General features: G+C 36.5%; 1 long non-coding RNA gene and 1 pseudogene across 2 annotated transcripts; one reads left to right on the forward strand and one right to left on the reverse strand.

The window, feature by feature from the left end:
* Positions 1-4,640: 4,640 nt before the first annotated feature.
* Positions 4,641-4,932, forward strand: LOC145803125 (uncharacterized). Its single transcript, XR_014345236.1, has 2 exons — positions 4,641-4,695; positions 4,788-4,932. It is a non-coding gene; the product is annotated as an uncharacterized LOC145803125 (long non-coding RNA).
* A 10,944-nt stretch (positions 4,933-15,876) lies between these two features.
* On the reverse strand, positions 15,877-25,045 carry LOC114267736 (microtubule-associated protein 70-2-like; annotated as a pseudogene). Its single transcript, XR_014344568.1, has 4 exons — positions 24,905-25,045; positions 22,218-22,415; positions 22,031-22,130; positions 15,877-18,022 (listed from the first exon to the last, which is right to left on the reverse strand). The product of XR_014344568.1 is annotated as a microtubule-associated protein 70-2-like (transcript).
* Positions 25,046-25,971: the final 926 nt, after the last annotated feature.

Genomic DNA, 25,971 nt, shown 5'->3' on the forward strand with positions numbered 1-25,971 from the left:
GATTTTGGATCCAAGATTGGTTTCTCTACATAACAGTTCATACACGTACAAGTTCTATTCATTTTTTCATAAGAATACAGAAGCAAAAACAAGAAATACACAAGCATGCTTCACCCAGATAAGAGAAAACAGAAATGAAGAAAGCAAAAAAACAACAAGTTTTCTCAGAACTTACCAGGGGGAAACAAAAGCAAAACGAAGGAAAGGAAAGAGGATTGCTTACCAGGAAAAGATGAAGTAGAAGACTGGAGTCGGAAACGGTGGCAGCAAGAACACCAGCTTGAGTATGGAAGTAGAGGCACAGAAAGAAGATGAAGACAGAGAGAGAAGGAAGATGCAGGTGAATGATTCAGAAGTGGAAAGGATGTTTTGTGAAAGAAGGGAGAGAAAAAGGCGGCAAAAAGAGGCGGGAACAGTACAAAATTTCTGAAGGGCAGCATGACAGTTGGCCGCAGCTTATCAGAGCTTGCCACGTGTCACTGGAATGGGAAACGTTACAGTCGCTGTGATTGAAGGGACGTTTTGACCGGACATAGTAATACCCGAGGTAAAATTAGCTCGGTTGAAGAGCCTGAGGGTAATTCGCTCGGCTGGAGAGGCTAAAGGGTTTTTAGCTCGGCTAGAAAGGCTTAATAAACTCTAGCTCGGCCAGTAGACTGATAATCCCAATCATGCTGCGCAGATGGAATTAAGGGGCAATTGAGAGGGTAATTTTTGGGAAAAATTGGGCCGAGCTGCGAGTTGGGCTTTGAGGCCCAAAACGCGAAGGACTGAGTAAAAAAGGCCGTAAAGGGTATTCCGGCCCAGGAGAGATTAAAGGCACTCCGGCTCAAGCTGTTAGAGTTACTCCGGTCAAGAACGATAGATTTATTCCGGTTCTGAGGAGATGTTGACTCACTCCGGCCCAAGGAGGTGAGATTACTCCGGCTCAAGAAGAGATAGTTACTTCGGTCCAAGGAAGAGTAAAACTACTCCGGTCGGGAGGCAACTCACAGTTGGGCCGGTCTCAGTTAGTCCGGTCGCAGTATGTTCTGGGAAGGCCGGTGTCGGAATTAGTCCGGTCGTGACTTACAATGGTTAGGTCGGTCAGAACTTGTTACTTGGAAGTTTGAACTAAGCACATCAAGGTTGAACAGGGCAGCCGAAGTAAGGAGTTGGAGGAGAAGACCGAGCTAAGGATAGTTCGGCCCTCTGTGGCTCGGTATAGCCAATTTTACTTCGGTCAAATGGAAGTTCGGCCATAAAGAAAACCATCCCACTTGGTTTAAGCAGTGGGGGAGGGTGTAAAAGGATAAGCATTATCCTTAGAAGAATGAATCCTAGGAGGACTCTGCATGGAGAGATACAAGTCCTACCAGGATTGTGCCACGGGAAACTTATAAAAGCCTACAAGCATCACCTTGGAGGAGGTAATTGAACACAATCTTTCTGAGAACTTAGAGCTTTGTCTATTTGTCAAGTTTTCTGACTTAGGCATCGGAGAGGTTTCCGGCACACACCCGCCGGCCAGCTCACGTTTGTGTTTTCAGGTGACAAAGCGACGTCGTACGGAGGAGCGTGGACTTGGTCAACAGGATTATACGAGGAGAATTATTTCCTCCCCGTACAATGTGTATAGAGTTTATAAAAAAAAATGAACTCCACACCTATGTGAGACTTTGTGGACTCGTGTGACAACCACCACCTTAATTAAGTAAATTAATTATATATTGATTACGTGCTTAATTTTAATTATGCGATTATGTATTATTAAGTGTTATTGATTGTTATGTTATTTATTGAATTGTGTTATTGATAACAGATAGGTTAAAATGAGAAATAAACATATCTGATTTGTAAATTTTAACATGCTAGAATTAAATTATTGGATAGGCAATTAGAGCCTAATTCACACTTATATAATTAAATTTAGTATAATTGAGATCATAATTTGATGAGGAGTAATTTAATTTGAGTGGATATAATTTAATTTAACTTAAAGAAAAATTAGGAATTAATTAAAGTATTACACAAATTAATTAGTGAATAAAATAAAATAAAAGTAGAAGTATCATATTTATAATTCAAGATTTAATTAAGTGTGGTATATATTAGGACATTTAATGATGTTGAGTGCAGGAGATTATTTTCTGGTGGGTGTGTTGAGAATCTGGGTGTGTGCAGAGAAATCTGTGTGAGTGTGTGTGTGCTGAGCAATTTGGTGAGTGTATTGAGTAACCAAATTTGTATGTATAATTTAGTGTAGTGAGAGAAAGAGAGAGGGAGAGAGAGAAGCTTAGGTGGAAGAAGAAGAGAGCTATGGAGATTCATCTCCTAATCCATAATTAAACTCTTGGTATGTATTTATCTTTGCATTTTGTATCATCTAATCCATGGAATTAAAGGGATTTTGGGAGTAATTGCATGAACTAGCTTGAAGATGATGAATATGGAAGTTTTGTATATATATGTGTGTGTTGAATCACCATTTGTGAGCATGAATATGTAATCTATGTTGAATTTCAAAGTTTACTCTTACATGTATTCTTGATTTAAAGAGTTTTGAAGTCTAATCTCATGTTTTGAAAGCCATTGTTGTGAGTTTAAAACTAATCTTTGCATGCATGAACATTTGAGACCCATTTATGAAAGAATCATGAGATTTATGCAAGAGACTTGAGATTAATTATGTATTTGAATTTCCTAAAGTGTTTACAAATTGATTAATATATGGCAAACTCCATTTTTGAAGCCTGAACCTAGTTTTGGAAAAACCCAGAAATTAGGAAGGAATGAAGTAATTTGAAATGGATTGTTGTAAATTGAGGACCATAAAGGCGATAGAAACCGAAATTAATTACTTTAATGTGATTAGCGTACTTTTTAGAGTTCGTCGTGAAATTTAATTAAAAAAATGATTCAGATCAAATTAAGTATATTAAATTCAATTAACTTAAGTTATAATTATTTAACTTAAGCTTTGACTACGTAAATAAATTGATTGAGCCTATATATATAATAGCTCATATTCTTGAGCTCAAAATATGAGAGAATTAGTGGGCTTTGTAAAGAGAAAGAGATACAACTTGAGGAAGAGATGATGTTTTTTTAGAGAGCTTAAGGAAGACATTGAAGAATAAGCTTAAAGCTTCATAATTCAACAAGTTAAGATAGGAATTTCTTACATTCTTGAATTTAAGACATCTACATTCATATCTTCTTGAAAAATAAGCTTAATTGAGAAAGAATCATGCATGATTAAGAATGTGATGTGATGTAAATTGAAGTAGGACACCTACATGAGTTTGTATGGTTGGATTTGAATAAAGTGGTTCATAAATATGACATGCATAATATAAATTTATAGCAAATCATATTTAATTGAGAGTTTTTTTGGGTGTAAATTAATGTTAAGAATTCATATGAGCATAAAATTGAAGAATTGAAATAATTGAGTTCGCATTTTCCACATTGTCGGCTCGAGCGGCCAAGCCTTTTCAGCATATTTTGACATGTTGTTCTGTGTTTACATCTTTGCTTCTGCCTTCTTCTGAGTATTTCTAAGCATGAATTATGACTCATTAAGGTACTGATATGTACGGAAACAACATGTATAATTGAATTAGAATTAGAATGAGAAGATAAAGTATGTGATTAGAACAATGTGTTCCAATGTGTTTGGTATATATGATATGTAGGTTTGTACGTTGTGTAAGGACACCAACCTACTCGAGGTGAGTAATCTCTTTGTAACGGTATGTTTGTATGAATTACTTTGGAATTAGTTTTGCTAGACGAAGAATTATGAAATGTGATGAAGTTTATAAATAAGTCTTTTAAAACTAAAAGTTATGCTTTGACATACCAAATTGTGTACAATGTAATTTGTTTCCTGAAAAGGAAATTTGCTAAGGAGTAAATGAGTTCCCTTTGAACAACTAATAAGAAAATATGTATTGATCATTCAATAACCACTGTTTTGTCTATGATCCGTAAATAACGTTCTGTATAAGTTAATGGACCGTTGTAAACGTTTTGTATGACAAGTTTTCTGAAAAATTATGTTTGATAAGAATGATGAGCCTTCCTATTTGATCAACGAATGTGACACCATGAACATGTGTTGTGATTATCGGAAACTTCCATTATGTTTATGTCGATCCCTAGTAGTCGTTATGTCTATGTCGACCTGTTGCAGTTGTTATGTCTAAGTCGATCCCGTTGCGATCGTTATGTATATGTCGATCCGTTGCGATCGTTATGCCTATGTTCTTGTTCCATTGTGGACGTTCTGCTAATTTGCTTAACCAATACTATTGGATCACATCACGAAATGAAAGTGACATTGAATGGTATGAAGAACTTTTTGACTTTTGAATGTATATGTTTCATAAATACTTCATTTCGTCATGAACATTTTGTATAGTATTTTGCTAAAGGTCTAGGAACGCTTTTGACAACGTACTGCGCTATGTGTCGATCTATGGAAAGTTTATTGAAGGTTTATAGAACTTTATTCATTAGTACAAGTATCCGGAAAATATTTTGAACATTGTTTTGCTTATATAAGCTGTGAATCTTTACATTGAGATTATTCACTAGGCTCTAACTCACTATTTAATATATGTATGTAGGTGATCGGGCACCGGATCAAAATTAGTGGCGCCGACCCGAACTCTCTTTTTTGTCAAGCCAACTATTGCGCCTCACCACGAGGTTCCAAGCCAATACGTGTCAAGTCTTTTTGGGTGGTTCAGATTCACCCTTTAAAAATCGGTCTAATGGCAAGAGTGGTCTATGACCACGAGGTTCCAAGCCAATACGTGTCAAGTCTTTTTGGGTGGTTCAGATTCACCCTTTAAAAATCGGTCTAATGGCAAGAGTGGTCTATGACTTTTGTTTGAACTGTTTTGATTACGTGATTTAATTCCCCAACTTGTGTTTCATTTTGTATGTAAGTGTTTAGGGACTTGAGTGTTTGCGCATACATAAATATTTGAGAGTGGGTTTGTACATTTAAGTCCTCACAGCTCGTTAGACGTTATTTTCTAATATTGAATTGGCTTCCACCAGCCCCCTTTTATTGTGTTATTGTCATTATTGTTAAGTAGGCCTTTGGTAATCACGGATTACTGGCCGATTACGACGCTAAAACTATAGGGGCAGGTTTGGGTCGTGACAACTCCACATCTATATGAGATATTTAATCATTTGTTTGATAGAAAATTTGAGACCTATAACATTTTCCAAAATAAAAATAATAACAAGTGAAAAATGGTATAAGTTTCAAATTTTTTACTAAATCAATGACCAAATATCTTATATGAATATAAAGTTTATAATTTTATATAAATGACTAAATACCTCACATAAATATGAGATTCATAATTTTTTGAGGTAAAAATATCATATGGAAAACGGATGATTCCAAAATTAAAATCAGCAATCATAATTGGCAATGATAATTAATAGACCAGTGCTTTAGCGAATTAGTGGCACCTTATTGAGAGATAAATAGAGGAATCATGCACAACAAAGATGGAGGAATCATGCACAACTAAGGCCTGGTTTGACATGTCTTGAAAAAGATAAAAAGTCAAAAAATTACTTAAAAAGCTAAAAAATTATCACTATTCACCAAAAAAAAATAAATTTACACATAAAAAAATACAACTCAACTTTTTGCTGAAGTGATAGGTTGTCCGCGTGATTGGTCTACTGTACTGGTCTAGAAATAATTGCCTCCTTCGCGGGCAACCATTTAGACTGTGTTGTTTGGCCCGTAGGGGCCACCACGGGTCACATTTTGATAATCTGAACTGTTCAATATGTAGAACTCGTTGAGTACTATATGCCTATAAAAAATCACATTAACCGAATATCACTAACTATATGATCAAATCAGTTTTGTATAAAAAAAAAAGATGGTGTTATAGTTAACTGGTGAACAAAAACTAATCCGATTAATGTGATTTCGATATCCGATCAATGTGATTTTTTATAAGCATATAGTTCTCGACAAGTTTTACATATTGAACAGTTCGGATTATCAAAATGGGACTCGTGGTGGGCCCCACGGGCCGAACAACACAGTTCAAATGATTGCCCGCAAAGGAGGCAATCATGTCCTTATCTCCTACACTCTGCCCAGAAAAGGTGCTGTACAGCCTATTACTTATTTCTCCTATACACTTATTTATACAATTTTTTATTACACATTTTTTCGTAAAAAGACAAAACGTTAACCCAAACATCCATATTTTTTTCTTAAACTTTTTAGTCCAAAAAGACAAAAAGTACATTTATTTAGAACACCCCAAACAACCCCTAAGGCCAGGTTTGGCAAGTTCCAAAAAATCTAAAAAACCAAAAAGTTACACAAAAAGCAAAAAAGTCATTACTATTCACAAATAAAAAATATTAAAAAAATATTTTATACATTTTTTAAATACAAAAGTTTGAATTACACTATCAGCCGTACTGTCCCAGTAGGAAGGCAGGTCATACAATTTTTGGGAAAAAAAAAATACATACGTAAAGCCACAAAGTTTGATGGTAATGTTGGACCCTTGGGGGCCCACTAAGGGTTCCCGTTTAATAATCCAAACCGTTGAATATGTAGAACTCATCAAGTACTATATGCCTGTAAAAAATCACATTGTTCGGATATCGTTAACTATATGATCAAATCAGTTTTATATAAACCAAACGGATGGTGTGATAGTTAACTATTGAAAAAAAACTAATCTGATCATGTAACTATCGATATCCAATCAACGTGATTTTTTACAGGCATATATTACTCGACGAGTTGTACATATTGAACGGTTCAGATTATTAAAATGGGACCCGTAGTGCCCCCACGGACCAACCATCATTGTCCAAACACTTTGCCCCCGAATAAGGCAATAATTTGCTGTGTAAGACATGCTGCCCAGCACGGCAGCCGTACAACCTACTCAACTTTCTTCCCCTATACACTTTATTTATACAATTTTTTATTACACATTTTTTCGTAAAAAAATAAAAAGTTAACCCAAATATCCATATTTTTTTCCTCAACTTTTTAGTCCAAAAAGATAAAAAAGCGCATTTATTTAGGACACCGCAAACAACCCCTAATTTTAAATTTACACTGGGACTCATTTGGAAATTAAATTTTTAATGACTTTTTAATTTTTGTACTTACAAACATGTAAAAAAAAAAAGTACCAAGAATATATTTACATTTTAATAATTTGATTAAAATTTTCAGTTGCCAAACGTGACCAGGCAATCTATTTTGCTTAATTCTCACACTAAATCCAATTGTGTACAAAAGCTTGTGACTTCTACTCACAAATATGCCATGTATGTTGTTGATGGGATTTAATGATTTTGTCCCTGTGAAGAAGGTTTTCCTCCAACCCGTTATGTAAGAACACTTACAACATAACAGATGTGACAACTTATAATTGACCACTTTTTGCCCAATTCAAACTCATCTGATCAATGTTCAATTGAGCAGCAAATTTCATGCAAATTATGCAGTCAATGTTAAATTTTAAGAAAAGAATCTATATATTTTTAGGTAACTTGTATATCTTTTAAAATTAAAATTCCATCTAAAACTTTTTTCAAAAGAACTCAATCTTGGTCTCTAAAACATATCCTAACATATTCTTTGATTGAATATGTTCATCGCTTTGTTTATGTATAACCAGTGAAATATGACAACAATATTTGCGTGTTGCTTGGTCTTAGTCTTGAAAAACTAGCGTGGTGAATTCTTTGCCCATAAACAAAAGCTTTAGGTTATACTAACAATCTATTAATGTTTTGATTAAAATTTAGGTAGCGTTAAAACCCGAACATTGTTCCAGTTAACTGGCCAGACATTCGGGTTAGCCAAATTTTTCCGCCATAAAGGAGTTTTCAAAAGTAGGTGTGGAATCATGTTTCCAAAACTCAAACCAAACACAGCGTTCAAACCAAAAATTGGAATAACATTTCTAAGGCTCCACCAAACACATTATTATACTCTTCTTAGTATACTCTTGTCATGGTTGTTAAAATCGCGATCCGGATCGTAGGATCGTACGATCCTACGATCCTACTTTGCCAAAACGATCCAGATCGCTGTAGGATCGATGTTATAACAGGATCGCAAGTAGGATAGTGTAGGATCGCATGGGATCGTGTAGGATCGTATGGGATCGTATAGGGTCACAAGCAGGATCGTATAGGATCGTAGGTAGGATCACAAGTAGGATCGTAGATTTTATGATTTTTCACCTTATTTTTAATATGTATCATTTTAATTTTAATTTTTATCTTTTTTTTTAATAGAAAGTAGGATCTTACGATTCTCAATCCGATCCTACGATCCGATCCACTAGACCCTCTCACCGATCCTACTTAGGATCCCGATTTTAACAACCTTGACTCTTCTTAGTGTGTTTCTTTTCTCTCAAACTTTTCATTGTTTTTAGATTATAAAACGAAGTAATTTGAAATGGATTGTTATCGTGGATTAATGCATGGCAAACTCCATTTTTGAAGCTTGAACCTAGTTTTGGAAAAACCCAGAAATTAGGAAGGAATGAAGTAATTTGAAATGGATTGTTGTAAATTGAGGACCATAAAGGCGATAGAAACCAAAATTAATTACTTTAATGTGATTAGTGTAATTTTTAGAGTTTATCGTGAAATTTAATTTAAAAAAATGATTTAGATCAAATTAAGTAGATTAAATTCAATTAACTTAAGTTATAATTATTTAACTTAAGCTTTGACTAAGTAAATAAATTGATTGAGCCTATATATATAATAGCTCATATTCTTGAGCTCAAAATATGAGAGAATTAGTGGGCTTTGTAAAGAGAGAGAGAGATATAACTTGAGGAAGAGGTTGTTTTTTTAGAGAGCTTAAGGAAGACACTGAAGAATAAACTTAAAGCTTCATAATTCAACAAGTTAAGATAAGAATTTCTTACATTCTTGAATTTAAGACATTTACATTCATATCTTCTTGAAAATAAGCTTAATTGAGAAAGAATCATGCCTGATTAAGAATGTGATGTGATGTAAATTGAAGTAGGACACCTACATGAGTTTGTATGGTTGGATTTGAATAAAGTGGTTCATAAATATGACATGCATAATATAAATTTATAGCAAATCATATTTAATTGAGAGTTTTTTTGGGTGTAAATTAATGTTAAGAATTCATATGAGCATAAAATTGAAGAATTGAAATAATTGAGTTCACATTTTCCACACTGTCCGCTCGAGCGGCCAAGCCTTTTCAACATATATTGACATGTTGTTCTGTGTTTACATCTTTGCTTCTGCCTTCTTCTGAGTATTTCTAAGCATGAATTATGACTCATTAAGGTACTGATATGTAAGGAAACAACATGTATAATTGAATTAGAATTAGAATGAGAAGACAAAGTATGTGATTAAAACAATGTGTTCCAATGCGTTTGGTATATATGATATGTAGGTTTGAACGTTGTGTAAGGACACCAACCTACTCGAGGTGAGTAATCTCTTTGTAACGGTATGTTTGTATGAATTACTTTAGAATTAGTTTTGCTAGACGAAGAATTATGAAATGTGATGAAGTTTATAAATAAGTCTTTTAAAACTAAAAGTTATGCTTTGACATACCAAATTGTGTACAATGTAATTTGTTTCCTGAAAAGGAAATTTGCTAAGGAGTAAATGAGTTCCCTTTGAACAACTAATATGAAAATATGTATTGATCATTTAGTAACCCATTGTTTTGTCTATGATCCGTAAATAACGTTCTGTATAAGTTAATGGACCGTTGTAAACGTTTTGTATGACAAGTTTTCTAAAAAATTATGTTTGATAAGAATGATGAGCCTTCCGATTTGATCAACGAATGTGACACCATGAACATGTGTTGTGATTATCGGAAACTTCCGTTATGTTTATGTCGATCCCTAGTAGTCGTTATGTCTATGTCGACCTGTTGCAGTTGTTATGTCTAAGTTGATCCCGTTGCGATCGTTATGTATATGTCGATCCGTTGCGATCGTTATGCCTATGTTCTTGTTCCATTATGGACGTTCTGCTAATTTGCTTAACCAATACTATTGGATCACATCACGAAATGAAAGTGACATTGAATGGTATGAAGAACTTTTTGACTTTTGAATGTATATGTTTCATAAATACTTCATTTCGTCATGAACATTTTGTATAGTATTTTGCTAAAGGTCTAGGAACGCTTTTGACAACGTACTGCGCTATGTGTCGATCTATGGAAAGTTTATTGAAGGTTTATGAAACTTTATTCATTAGTACAAGTATCCGGAAAATATTTTGAACATTGTTTTGCTTATATAAGCTGTGAATCTTTACATTGAGATTACTCACTAGGCTCTAACTCATTATTTAATATATGTATGTAGGTGATCGGGCACCAGATCAGAGTTAGTGGCGCCGACCCGAACTCTTTTTTTTGTCAAGCCAACTATTGCGCCTCACCACGAGGTTCCAAGCCAATACGTGTCAAGTCTTTTTGGGTGGTTCAGATTCACCCTTTAAAAATCGGTCTAATGGCAAGAGTGGTCTATGACTTTTGTTTGAACTGTTTTGATTACGTGATTTAATTCCCCAACTTGTGTTTCATTTTGTATGTAAGTGTTTAGGGACTTAAGTGTTTGTGCATACATAAATATTTGAGAGTGGGTTTGTACATTTAAGTCCTCACAGCTCGTTAGACGTTATTTTCTATTATTGAATTGGCTTCACCAGCCCCCTTTTATTGTGTTATTGTCATTATTGTTAAGTAGGCCTTTGGTAATCACGGATTACTGGCCGATTACGACGCTAAACCTATAGGGGCAGGTTTGGGTCGTGACAACTCCACATCTATATGAAACATTTAATCATTTGTTTGATAGAAAATTTGAGACCTATAACATTTTCCAAAATAAAAATAATAACAAGTGAAAAATGGTATAAGTTTCAAATTTTTTACTAAATCAATGACCAAATATCTTATATGAATATAAAGTTTATAATTTTATATAAATGACTAAATACCTCACATAAATATGAGATTCATAGTTTTTTGAGGTAAAAATATCATATGGAAAACGAATGATTCCAAAATTAAAATCAGCAATCATAATTGGCAATGATAATTAATAGACCAGTGCTTTAGCGAATTAGTGGCACCTTATTGAGAGATAAATAGAGGAATCATGCACAACAAAGATGGAGAAATCATGCACAACTAAGGCCTGGTTTGACATGTCTTGAAAGAGATAAAAAGTCAAAAAATTACTTAAAAAGCTAAAAAATTATCACTATTCACCAAAAAAAATAAATTTACACATAAAAAAATACAACTCAACTTTTTGCTGAAGTGATAGGTTGTCCGCATGATTGGTCTACTGTACTGGTCTAGAAATGATTGCCTCCTTCGCGGGCAACCATTTAGACTGTGCTGTTCGGCCCGTGGAGGCCACCACGGGTCACATTTTGATAATCTGAACTGTTCAATATGTAGAACTCGTTGAGTACTATATGCCTATAAAAAATCACATTAATCAAATATCGCTAACTATATGATCAAATCAGTTTTGTATAAAAAAAAAGGATGGTGTTATACTTAACTAGTGAACAAAAACTAATTCGATCAATGTGATTTCGATATCCGATCAATGTGATTTTTTACAAGCATATAGTACTCGACAAGTTTTACATATTGAACAGTTCGGATTATCAAAATGGGACTCGTGGTGGGCCCCACGGGGCGAACAACACAGTCCAAATGATTGCCCGCAAAGGAGGCAATCATGTCCTTATCTCCTACACTCTTCCCAGAAAAAGGTGTTGTACAGTCTATTACTTATTTCTCCTATACACTTATTTATACAATTTTTTATTACACATTTTTTCGTAAAAAGACAAAACGTTAACCCAAACATCCATATTTTTTTCTTCAACTTTTTAGTTCAAAAAGACAAAAAGTACATTTATTTAGAACACCCCAAACAACCCCTAAGGCCAAGTTTGGCAAGTTCCAAAAAATCTAAAAAACCAAAAAGTTACACAAAAAGCAAAAAAATCATTACTATTCACAAATAAAAAATATTAAAAAAATATTTTATATATTTTTTAAATACAAAAGTTTGAATTACACTGTCAGCCGTACTGCCCCAGTAGGAAGGCAGGTCATACAATTTTTGGGGAAAAAAAAAAATACATACGTAAAGCCACAAAGTTTGATGGTAATGTTGGACCCTTAGGGGCCCACTAAGGGTTCCCGTTTGATAATCCAAACCGCTGAATATGTAGAACTCATCAAGTACTATATGCCTGTAAAAAATCACATTGTTCGGATATCGTTAACTATATGATCAAATCAGTTTTATATAAACCAAACGGATGGTGTGATAGTTAACTATTGAAAAAAAAAACTAATCTGATCATGTAACTATCGATATCCAATCAACGTGATTTTTTACAGGCATATATTACTCGACGAGTTGTACATATTAACGGTTCAAATTATTAAAATGGGACCCGTAGTGCCCCCACGGACCAACCATCATTGTCCAAACACTTTGCCCCGAATAAGGCAATAATTTGCTATGTAAGACATGCTGCCCAGCAGGACAACCGTACAACCTACTCAACTTTCTTCCCCTATACACTTTATTTATACAATTTTTTATTACACATTTTTTCGTAAAAAATAAAAAATTAACCCAAATATCCATATTTTTTTCCTCAACTTTTTAGTCTAAAAAGATAAAAAGTGCATTTATTTAGGACACCGCAAACAATCCCTAATTTTAAATTTACACTCGGACTCATTTGGAAATTAAATTTTTAATGACTTTTTAATTTTTGTACTTACAAACATGTAAAAAAAAAAAGTACCAAGAATATATTTACATTTTAATAATTTGATTAAAATTTTCAGTTGCCAAACGTGACCAGGCAATCTATTTTGCTTAATTCTCACACTAAATCCAGTTGTGTACAAAAGCTTGTGACTTCTACTCACAATTATGCCATGTATGTTGTTGATGGGGTTTAATGATTTTGTCCCTGTGAAGAAGGTTTTCCTCCAACCGGTTATGTAAGAACACTTACAACATAACAGATGTGACAACTTATAATTGACCACTTTTTGCTCAATGTTCAATTGAGCAGCAAATTTCATGCACATTATGCAGTCAATGTTAAATTTTAAGAAAAGAATCTATATATTTTTAGGTAACTTGTATATCTTTTAAAATTAAAATTCCATCTAAAACTTTTTTCAAAAGAACTCAATCTTGGTCTCTAAAACATATCCTAACATATTCTTTGATTGAATATGTTCATCGCTTTGTTTATGTATAACCAGTGAAATGTGGCAACAATATTTGCGTGTTGCTTGGTCTTAGTCTTGAAAAACTAGCGTGGTGAATTCTTTGCCCATAAACAAAAGCTTTAGGTTATACTAACAATCTATTTATGTTTTGATTAAAATTTAGGTAGCGTTAAAACCCGAACATTGTTCCGGTTAACTGGCCAGACGTCCGGGTTAGCCAAATTTTTCCGCCATAAAGGAGTTTTCAAAAGTAGGTGTGGAATCACGTTTTCAAAACTCAAACCAAACACAGCGTTCAAACCAAAAATTGGAATCACATTTCTAAGGCTCCACCAAACACATTATTATACTCTTCTTAGTATACTTTCTTAGTGTGTTTCTTTTCTCTCAAACTTTTCATTGTTTTTAGATTATAAAACCAAGTACAATGGATTTAATTATAAAAGAAACACAAATTGAAGATTAGATTTGTTTTAATAGAGACGCAATTACAATGGAGTTGGTTCGAAAAGTTGAAGAAATATATATTTAGATAGAAATTTGATTGTAAGAAAACAAAAATTACTTGAAAACACATACGATTCATTTCCTGGAATTTGAGTAGAGTTTTTATCCAATTAAATATGAATTAGTAGATTTTTGAATTATATAAAAGTAGCCAATAATAAGTTGCCACATGCATTGAGTTGTAGGAGTTTCTACATAATGGGTTGGAGGAAAACCTTGTCCCACGTGGCCTAGGATTGCCTCCAGTCCAATTGCTGGACAGTACTGTTAGGCCTCCGTGGGCACACCATAGAGCCCAAACTAATAATCTGAATTGTTTAATGTATACAACTAGTACTTCATCACTATAAAAAATCACATTGATCGAATATCGATAGCCACTTGATCAGTTCACATTTTTGTCAACAGTAAATATGATTTTTTAAAAAATTGTTGACATAAATATTATCTGATCAAATGGCTATCAGTATCCAATCAACGTGATTTTTTGTAAGGATGAATTGCTCGACATGCTCTACACATTAAACGGTTTGCATTATCGAGACAGAACCAAATGGGTCAGACTGGATAGTCCAGTTGGGCTGCCCAACTGGAGACAATCCAGTCCCATATCATATTGTCCAGAATATGTTGTAGACTGTTTTTCAGATATATGCATTCTCCTTTTATTGGTGAATGTTATGATTCCTGGCTTTAAATCTTATCTTATTTGCCAATTGAGGCCATGAATTCTAGTTTTAATTCTGAGAATTGGGCAAAATGCTCCAACAATATCACCAACAAAAACCTAATCAAGCCAGATAGGACATATTGTCTATTGTGCAATAGTCAAATTCTCAAATATGTTCCACTGTTTAGGTTTTTCTTCACATTGTAGTAATCTTTAATTGTTGTGTCAAAATTTTTAATGATTTAGGAGAAGTATGTAATATCAATACTACAAGTATGTTTGTCAACTTGCACTACTTTTTATTTAATTTGTTAATGATTAATCCTTGCCAAAGAAATTTTTTTTTTTTTTTTTTTTTTGGTGGTGTGTTTTATTCTCTATCAATTAGTGCCCATTAAGTCTTACCCAAATAATTTCTCCTCCTTGTTTTTAATAATTAATTTTGTGCTCAACACTTATATTTCAAAGTTTCTCAGCTAAGGTGTTTAATAAAGGCATATATACCTTCAGTTTGAGAGCAATTTGATATCCTCATTTGATGCTCATATTGTCCACACAGATTCTGATGCCAACTTTAAGGATCATCACCATCTCTGAGGCTCAACAGATTGATCACTTTCAATTCATTATAACCACAAATAAATAAATAAATAAATAAAATTATTCTTGATTTTTTCCTAATCTTGGAACTACAATCCAAAATTGTATCCTATCAAGTAGCTGAACCACCACCACCACAAAAATAAAAACTACAAAAAAATTTAAAATAAAAGATATTATTAACAATCAAATGCATTAATATAAAGTATAATCAGAATCAGAAGAGTATGAATCTTACCAGCTCTGCTTCTAATTCTCCCTAATTTTCCCCAACTAGCTAGCCTGGCACTTATCAAGATAAACTCCTCTTTTTTGTTTTAAGTTCCATTTCCAATATTCCCATCAAGCATGTCTTCAAAACCAACTTACAAAAGCACATGCATCCACGTAACGATGAAAAGGCTACCCTTATCTGACATAAAACACAAAGCCAAAGTCGCATAGAAAGGAATATCTTGACCTAACAGAGGCGCGTACCAAAACTGTCAATGCAACCAAATTATCATAAATTTCCATATATGCAGATGATTAAGTTCTCTCTAACACGCATATTAATTTAGCAATCCACATAATGACCCATTTCAATGGGCATTAGTCATCCAACTTGCCTTGTAACAACAATTAGTTCAGAGAAAAATCACCCACCCAAACTTATCTTTTTTCCTCCCTACATTAGAGGCAAAATTTTAACTTACAAACTTATGAATGGTAAAAGAAGAGATCACTTTTTTTTTTTTCAAGAAGTAATTAAACGAAGATCTGTAATGCACCTTATTTGTACTTTAAACAAAAAGAACATTTTTTTTTCTTCTAAGAGTTGACATGCCTCAAGTGGCTGAGGTGCACCTTGGATATAAGATATAAGTAAAATGTCCTACAATTAAGATGCCAAAAGAACTTTTATTTTCTGGATAAGCAGTTAAGATGCCCTAGAAATAATAATGAATGTAAGAAGCAATGGGGTCTAGAATCTTAGTTCTTCAGGGGTCTTTTTCCTGTAAATCCTTTTTTGATAATGTGAGACCTAGAAAATCCTATCACATGAATTGTTGAAGAGATCCAACGAAGAGATGAACTTAGCTCCAGTAGATCTGTAAGGATGAACATAGTCGGTGCCACTCAACTGGGGTTGCAGGCCGGAAACACTCTGATGATAAAATTAGCTACTGGAATCAGAGAAGGAAGATGAAGAAAATCAAGAGTGTTTGTGTGCCGTGTGGCAAAGAGATTAGACATACCTATATTCACGGGGTGCCCTCCTTTTATAGATTGGGGGTGTGATATTTGTCCCATGGGCTTTCTTGTTTGGGCTAGGCCTATTGTCAGGCCTTGTTTGGGTTAGCCCAATAAGCTGATATAATTTTTTTTTTTGGCTCCCACAGATAAGGCTATTGATAATCCCTCGGTTCCTTTGTTTCTTATTCATAAGAAAATTTGGAATGCTGTTGTCCCTCATAAAGTGAAGTTCTTCATGGGTCTTTAGCTCAAAGGGGTGTTACAACTAATGATGTTTTCCAAAGAAGAAGGCCTAATCACTCTCTTTGCCCTCAATGGTGTGTGATGTGCAAGAGGAATTCAAAGGTAGCAGATCATTTATTCCTTCATTGTCTAGTGGCTTTTGTATTATGGCAGCGTCTTTTCAGCTTATGTGATGATTAGTGGGTTGTTCCACGGGACTGCATTCAAATGCTTCTTGTTAGGTTCAAAGGGCTTGGGAGCACCAAAAGAGCCAAAACACTGTGGTCAAGCATTGTTTTTACAATTTTCTAGACTATATGGTTGGAGAGAAATACAAGAATCTTTGATGGTAAGGAATCAAATGTAGAGGCTTTGTGGGATAGGGTGGTATATTTGGCTTTGTTTTGGGCATTTGTATCCCCTCCTTTTAAAGGAGCCCCTTTGTTCTTGATCTCTAGGGATTGGGTTGTTGTTTGCCGTCCCTAGTGCTAGGAGTTTCGTGCTTCTATTTTGTTCTTTCTCCTTCTTTGTATGAGGACTTCTTGTCCTCTTTCATTTTTTTTTAATAAATTTTTTGTTGATGCTCAAAAAAAAAAAAATGTGAAAGCAGGGAGAACATATCAAATTATGAGAAAGCTGCTATGCTCGATAATCAAAAGGAGACAACATGTAATTGCAATACAACTGTGATATATTTTACTCATAGTTCTGTACAAATACATGTGGGAATAAGATGAGACATAACTTCCAAGGAGCAGCTGTGAATTGTTCACAGGACCCTTAGAATTCCCAAACCGCTTGGCCCTGACTTCATCTTCTTGGCCTCAGCCTCCATTGCCTTGGTTAGAGTATCAACCTTCTTTGCCAACATTTGAGAATCACAAGCCAAAATTTAACCAAAAGTATACAAAGCAGAATCATAATATCGCAAGAAATCAACCTCTATTGCATCATCCTTGTCTTTAAGGCCTTGATTTTTTTCATGACCATCTTTCCTCAAGCCAATCAATTCTTCTTGAAGCAAATCATACAACAGCCCAGGAACAGTATCCTCTGTATCCACTAGCAGGAAGCCCTTGGGTTTTTTTTCTTGGTTTCTTTCCAGGTGTTGCTATTGACTTCAGCTTTCTTCATGCCTTCACAAGACTGGCTCAGATTAAAATTTGGACCTTTTCCATTTATAATTTTACCCCTATCTAATGACTATGTGCCGCTATCAAGAGACTTTGATGTCTCTTTTGCATGCTTCAATACTGAACCGGTACCAGAAGACAAGGTAGATTCCTTTTGAAAGGATAGAGATCTCTTTGGTAAAAAGCCATTGCAGGTCAATTTGGAGATGTTATCATCTCCACACAAAGATTGGCGACGAGAAATGCCACTGCTTACACATTTTCCCTCTGGAGTGCTGCGATTGCTACTGTTTGTCAATCTCAAGTTGTCTTCAAGTACTTTTGAGTCTCAGTTGCTGCATCCCTCCCTATCACAGCAAGTTTGGGAATAATTAGTAACTATTCAAACTAGTGAAGCCAAATTTATATGTATTTTGTACCCAAAAAATTTATATATATTTATCACGTGAAACAACATAACTCCGCCAGGGTTATTAACAATTCCGCCGGTCCCAAGCTTGGGTTAAGGAAGAGGGTTGTGTGTTAGGTAGCCGACAGCCGACAGCCAACACGTAAAATAGCCGCTCGGATCCCTTATGACAATGAATCCTACTTTGAATTGTTTAAATGCTAGGTTGTTCCCCTCAAGTAACGCGTTGCGCTTGCCTCTGGGTGTTTTGAAAAGTGAGCAAAGGGCGTTGTATCGACGACTGGGTGCAGTGAAAAATGGACAAAGGTTCCCGTGTTTTTTTGGACGAGCGCGGGTAAAGAAGCTAGTCCAAGACTACAGGTTTAGGGTAGCCACTTGGAATATAGGAACCTTAATTGGTAAGACGATGAAATTGGTAGATGTTATGATTAGGAGGAGAGTTAGTATAGCTTGCGTACAGAAAACTAGGTGGACGGGTGAGAAAGCTAGAGAAATTGAGGATACTGATTTTAAACTGGATTATAGTAGTAAGGACAGATGCAGGAATGGGGTAGGAATCATATTTGCCAAGGGTTTTGTGGAGAATGTAGTGGCGGTCATTAGAAAAGGGGATAGGATTATGTTAGTTAAACTAGTTATTAGATGATCAAACTAAAAAGAATTTTTGGGAGCAAATGGATGAGATCTTACAGGAGATACCCGTAGGAGAGAATCTGGTTATAGGTGGAGATTTTAATGCCATGTAGGCATAGATAAACTAGGCTATGAAAGGGTGCATGGTGGATACGGTTTTGGTGACAGAAATGAGGCTGGAGAGAGTATCTTAGATTTTGCGTTGACTTTTGACCTGGTGGTGGCCAATACTATGTATAAGAAGAGGGAGGAGCATTTGGTAACCTTTAAAAGCGGGTCAGTTAAGAGCCAAATAGATTACTTCTTAGTGAGAAAAGTAGACCGCCTAAAATGCAATGATTGTAAGGTGATTCCTGGAGAGAGCCTAGCCTCTCAACATAGGATTTTGGTACTAGATTTATGTTTTAGAGGGCAATACCAAGCTAAGCAGGATGGTGGGCGTTGTAGGATGAGATGGTGGGACCTAAAAGGGGATAAACTAGAAATATTTAAAAATAGAATGAAAAATGAAGGTACTTGGGACTTGGAAGATAATGCTAACACTATGTAGAACTCGATGGCCAATTGTATGAGGAGAATCTCAAGGGAAGTGCTTGGAGAGTCGAAATGGATGGGACCCAGCTCTCGGGAAACTTGGTGGTAGAGGGAGAGGTTCAAGTGGTAGTTAAGGCAAAAAAAGAGTGCTTTAAAAAGTGACAGAATGATAGAACTGGGAAAAACCTTAAGAGCTATAGATTGGCTAATAAGGAGGTCAAAAAGTAGTAAAAGAGGCTAAGTTGAAAGCTTATAATGACCTATTCACTAGATTAGATAGTAAGGAGAGAGAGAAGAGGGTATACAAACTTACTAAGATACGGGAGAGAAAAACAATAGATTTTAATCAAGTTAAGTGCATCAAAAGTGAGGATTCTAAAGTATTGGTGAAGGATGAAGAGATTAAGGAAAGATAGAAGAACTATTTTGAGAAAATATTAAATGAGGAACATGGAAGTACGGCAATAGGGGAAGAAATAGCTAGTAATACGATAAACCAAGACTATAAGTTCTATTGCAAGATTGGGAACTTTGAAGTGGAGATTGCACTTAAGAAGATGAAATCAAATAAGACTTTAGGACCCAATGATATCCCTATTGAAGCTTGGAAGTGTTTGGGTAAAAAAGGGGTTGCTTTGTTGACTAGGTTGTTTAGCAAAATTTTGTTGACTAGGAACATGCCAGATGAGTGGATGAAGAGTATTTTAGTGCCAATCTATAAGAATAAAAGAGATGTCCATAATTACAATAAGTATAGAGAAATCAAGTTAATGTGTCATATAATGAAAGTATGGGAGAGGGTGATGGAATGCTAATTGCAAGATATAACAGAGGTGTCAGAGAATCAATTTGGGTTTATGCCTGGTAGGTCAACAATGGAGGCGATTTATCTTTTGAGGAGAGTAATAGAAAAGTATAGAGAAAAGAAAAGAAACATTCATATGGTGTTTATCGACCTTGAGACAGCATATGATAGAGTGTCCCAGGATATAATATGGCAGGTGTTAGAGAAGAAAGGGGTGACAAAATGTTACATTAATGTGATTAGGATATGTATGAAAGGGTGGTGACCATTATTAGATCGCCTGCTGGAGAGACAAACGAATTTCTTATCACTGTAGGGTTACACCAAGGATTTACCTTAAGTTCTTATCTTTTTGCTTTAGTTATGGATGAGTTGACGAGAAATATTTAGGATGACGTGCCATAGTGTATGCTTTTTGCAGACGATATTGTGCTAGTGGATGAGACTAGAAAATGAGTTAACACAGAGTTAGAGATTTGGAGAAAAAGCTCTTGAATCTAAAGGATTCCGGATAAGCAAAACTAAGACAGAGTACATGGAGTGTAAATTTAGTAACAGTAACAATGAAAACAGAAGAGAAGTGAAGATTGAGAACCAAAAACTGCCTAAGAGTGAACATTTTCGTTATTTAGGGTCAATTATCACAATAGTGGAGGAGATTGATGCAAATGTAGCCCATAGGATTAAGGCGGAATGGTGTAAGTAGAGAAGTGCGTCTAGGGTACTATGCGATAAACGAATACCCACTAGACTAAAAGGTAAGTTTTATAGAACGGCTATTAGACCAGCGATGTTGTATGGGACGGAGTGTTGGGCAACCAAGAAACAATATGTAGATAAGATGAGTGTGGCTGAGATAAGGATGCTAAGGTGGATGTATGGCAAGACTAGACAAGACAGAATTAGGAATGAGTGTATTCGGGAATGGGTAGGAGTAGCACTGATAGAAGATAAGTTGAGAGAGAAACGATTGAGATGGTTTGGTCATACTCAACGGAGACCAACAGAAGCAGTAGTGAAGAGATGCGATGTTGTAACTGTAAGCTTTCTGAATGATTTTCTGTTTGTGTCAATTTACAAAGAGTTCATCAGTTTATATAGCCCTAAATCTATGACTGAAAAAGGAAATACTAACTAATTCCTATTTACACAATCATGCCATATATACACAACATGCCATATATACAATATATTCTCACACCCCTGCTAAAACTCAAAGTGTTTTCGCAGAAAACACTGAGAGTTTGCTAAGAAGAAACTGAAACCGAGCGGTAGTGTGAGTTTTGGTGAAGAAATTCGCAAGTTGCAAAGTCGAGGAGACAAAAGGAAACGAGATAGAGTCAGACTACAGATGTTGTCGGACAAAGTGACAATCAATCTCAATGGCCTTGTTTGGTTTGGCTTTCGGAAAAAGATTTTGGAGAAAATTTTTGGAAATTTTGTTTGGTTTGTAATTTTTCTCAAAAAATTTCCAAAATCACTTTCTATTTCCTACACATCAATCAATCACTTTTTCTCTCTCCTCTCTTTTTCAATCATTTTTTCTCTCACATACATCTACTCAATTACAACAAAATATCAAATCATCCCAAACTCCCAAACTCCAAAACCATTTTCAAAATATACAACCAAACAAACTATAAAAATTTCTAAACTCTCTCCTCAAAATATTTTTTGAAAACTTATCTCCCAAAGTCAAACCAAACAAGGCCAATGTGTTTTGTCCGTTCATGGAAGATAGTATTGTGGGCAATCTGAATAGCACTGCGGTTTTCACAATAGAGAGAGGTCAGAGAAGACTAAGGTACACCCAAATCAGAGAGAAGACAACGAAGCTAGACAAGCTTAGCAGTAGCATGAGCCATAGCACGGTACTCAGTCTCAATAGTAGAGCGAGCAACAACAGTTTGTTTCTTGTTTTTCCAAGAGATTAAGGAATCGCTAAGAAACATACAAAAACCAGAGGTGGACTTCCGATTATTAACATCACCAGCCCAATCAGAATCAACATAGGCCACCAAGTCTAAAAATGAAGTAGAGGACAACAGTAAGCCCTGAAAGATGGTACCCCGGAGATAGCGAAGAATGCGAACCAAAGCAGCCCAATGGGTAGAGCGAGGAGTATAAACGAACTAACTAACCATATGAGCAGCATAAGCAAGATCAGGACGAGTGACAATCAAATAAACTAAACGACCCACAAGCTCACGATAAAAAGTACGATCATCCAAAGGGACACCATCACTAAAGTTGAGCTTCACATTAAGCTCAATAGGGGTATCAAAAACCTTAGTATCAGTGAGACCGGCATGATGAATAACCTCATTAGCATACTTGGCCTAAGATAGAAAATAGCCCTTTGGAGAAAAGGCAACCTCAATACCAAGAAAATACCACAATGGACGTTGTACGAACACGAAATAATTCTTCTCGTATGATCCTATTGATCAAGTTTGCGCTCCTCCAAACGTCGTCGCTTTACTTCCTGAAAACACAACTGTGAGCTAGCCGGCGGGTGTGTGCTGGAAATCCCTCCGATGCCTAAGTCAGCAACTAGACAATAGACAATAAGGTCTGTGTATTCTAGAGTAAGAATTGGGATACCTGTCCATAGGTCTAGTCATGAGCTTTTATAGACTTTATTTTGGCACAATCCTAGTAGGATTCCAACTCTCCCTATGAGAGTCCTCCTAGGAATCACACACCCTACTCACTACCAACTAAGTGAGATGGTTTTGCACAATCCTAGTAAGACTCTATTCTCCTTAGCAGAGTCCTCCTAGGAGTCATACTCCTACTCACTACCAACCAAGTGAGATGGTTTGCACAATCCCAGTAGAACTATAACTCTCCTTAGCAGAGTCCTACTAGGAGTCTCATCACTGCAAGCCAAGTGAGATGGCTGAACCCTTTACCTCCGTTATACATTTCTGACCGAACTGCCTTATCTTGGTCCCCTACCATTCAGACCGTGTGATCAAAAGTCGATCTATCGAATGTCACCCTACCGAGCTATACACAGCTCGGCCCTCGCTATTGATGTTACCTCGATTTTTTCTCTTTATACCGAGGTAACTGCAGCAGTCTCCGACCGAACTAACAAGGACGAGGTCCAATTTGCGAAGCCCAAACACCTCGGCCCATAGTTCGGCCTAAATCCGAAATATGAGATGTCTTTTTAGCCTAAGACCGAGCTATACCAGCCCTTATCTCGGCCCATTGCGCGGCCCAACTTCCAAAGAAGGCTTTTCCTAACTCGGCTCAATTTGTTTACAAATTACCCTCTCAATTGCCCCTTAATTCCATCTGCGTAGCATGATTGGGAATATTTTTTCTCCAGCTAAGCTAAGAACGCCCTACTCTGCCGAGCTAAAAAGTTTGTTCGGCCCCCAATAAGCCTTCTTAGTTGCTGAACATGTTCTTCCACTAATCTGGTACGACGTCATTCCCAGGATATATAGCGTGCCCCCAATATCCTCATTCTCCTATTACTACCGTCATGCCAAAAATTTGAATAGCCCTACTTTTTTGCCTTCAACCTATATATCCTTCGAGTTTGTAATCGTATGGCCAATCATTCTTTCTGTGTTTCGCTGAGTAGACTAACTCGGTTTATACTAACCCTGCCAACCTGCTTTGGCCGAGATAACCATCTTAGTCCAAGAATTCAAAAATTTGTTGGTCAAACCTGCCAACCTGCTTTGGCCGAGGTAACCATCATCCCAGCAAAAGAGTTCAAAAAATTTGTAGGTCAAACCTGCCAACCTGCTTTGGCTGAGGCAACCATCATCCCGGCCAAAGAGTTTCAAAAAATTTGTTGGTCATACCTACCAACCTGCTTTGGCCGAGGTAACATCATCCCGGCCAAAGAGTTTCAAAAATTTTGTTGGTCATACCTGCCAACTTCCTGCAGCCTAGATCCTCATCTCGGCTTAGGAGAGCTAAATGTTGGTTATTCTTGCCAACCTTCTTCAACGCGGATCCTTATCTCAGCTTGAAGAAGAGCTAAATGCTTGGCCATTCCTGCCAAACTTCTTGATTGCCCCCCAATCGGGCAAAGACTTGTTGGTCAAACCTGCCAACTTCCTGTAGCCTAGATCCTTATCTCGGCTTAGGAGAAGTGTTGGTTTTTCCAGCCAACCTCTTCAGCCCAGATCCTAATCCTAGCTGAAGAGAGCTTAAAGTTGATTATTCCGGCCAACTCTGAACGAAGTGTTTGGTTTTTCCAGCCAAACGTCCTGCAGCTTGGATCCTTATCCTCGGCTTAGGAGAAGTGTTGGCTTTTCCAGCCAACCTCTAAGTTGGTTATTCCTGCCAACCTAGAGTAAAGTGTTTGGTTATTCCGACCAAACGTCTTGCAGCCTGGATCCTTATCCTGGGCTTAGGAGGGGTGTTGGTTTTTCCAGCCAACCTCTAAGTTGGTTATTCCTGCCAAGTGTTTGGTTTTTCCAACCAAACGTCCTGCAGCCTGGATCCTTATTCTGGGCTTAGAAGGAGTGTTGGTTTTTCCAGCCAATCTTTTCTGTTGCCCCCCAGTCAGGCAAAGACTTTTCAGAAAGAGTTGGTCAAACCTGCCAACCCACTTTGCCCCCAGTTGGGCAAAGATTTTTGCGCAGTCGGTCCTACTTGTCAATCGTGTTATCTTTTGCCAAAGGTGTTTTGTCCGACATCGCTGTTGTGCCAGACTCTGCCTTGGTGCGCGCCCCATCTTCCTCTACCCTGATGTGTTGGTGCACTCTCTCCATTAGGGCTTCCATAGTAAAGGGCAGCGTCATTGTCATTGAATCCCTCAACTCAGTTCACGCTATTCTGCTTCAGTCAATTTTACACCATCAAATAGATACTGCTCGTCTTCTATATCATCTCTGAGCTCCTTCAGTTTCTTCAAATACTCTTGCCTTGAAACTTTCCTTAATTCCAATGTCATCTTCTTCCAAAGCATTAGATCTCTGAACAACTTCTTCTTCATCCCTCTGTGTTAATTTTGGCTCAGCTAGCTTCCTTGTTGCTGCTGCATCCCGCTCTTTGGTCACGCAATTGTTCTTCCTCCGACTCAGAACCATCATCATCATCTTGAGAAGTCCGTCTTTTAAATCGTCTTTCTTCTTCACTACTCTTCTTTTTCTTCGAATCTTCCTTCTCTGTCTTCGTCTTCTTCGACTTTCTCTGCTTCGAATCCTGCTCCTTTGTCTTCGACTCCTTTTTCTGCCCTTTGCCTTTTATCTGGCTCTTCATAGACTTTATGTCAGTCAACATTCTTCTTATTACTTTGTCTTGCTCCCTTATGCGATCTTCGAGAACCTGAGGATCCATCTTCCGTCTCTGTCTATCAGGGCTTTGAGAGCGGTGTGGACTTGAGCCCTGTCTTTCTCTTGCTTCTCTCCGTGGATTCCTTCGCTGGGGATCTAATTCCTCCATGGATGGGATAGAAGGTAAACCTTCGCGCCTCCCACCCTCTTTCGGTGTTTGCCCATCAATAGCAGATTGTGGCAAGTCTTCATTGTGCGCTATTGCTTTCAACTAGAGAGGAAAACTTGATCAAGAGGTTTGCTCTTTGTGAAATTCCCACAGACGGCGCCAATTGTACGAGCACGAAATAATTCTTCTCGTATGATCCTGTTGATCAAGTTTGTGCTCCTCCAAATATCGTCGCTTTACTTCCTGAAAACACAACTGTGAGCTAACCGGCGGGTGTGTGCCGGAAACCCCTCCGATGCCTAAGTCAGCAACTAGACAATAGACATTAAGCTCTATGTATTCTAGAGTAAGAATTGGGATACCTGTCCATAGGTCTGGTCATGAGCTTTTATAGACTTTACTTTGACACAATCCTAGTAGGATTCCAACTCTCCCTATGATAGTCCTCCTAGGAATCACACACCCTACTCACTACCA

This window comes from Camellia sinensis, chromosome 11, assembly GCF_055761805.1.
Source record: "Camellia sinensis isolate YWXY chromosome 11, ASM5576180v1, whole genome shotgun sequence".
Classification (NCBI taxonomy): domain Eukaryota; kingdom Viridiplantae; phylum Streptophyta; class Magnoliopsida; order Ericales; family Theaceae; genus Camellia; species Camellia sinensis.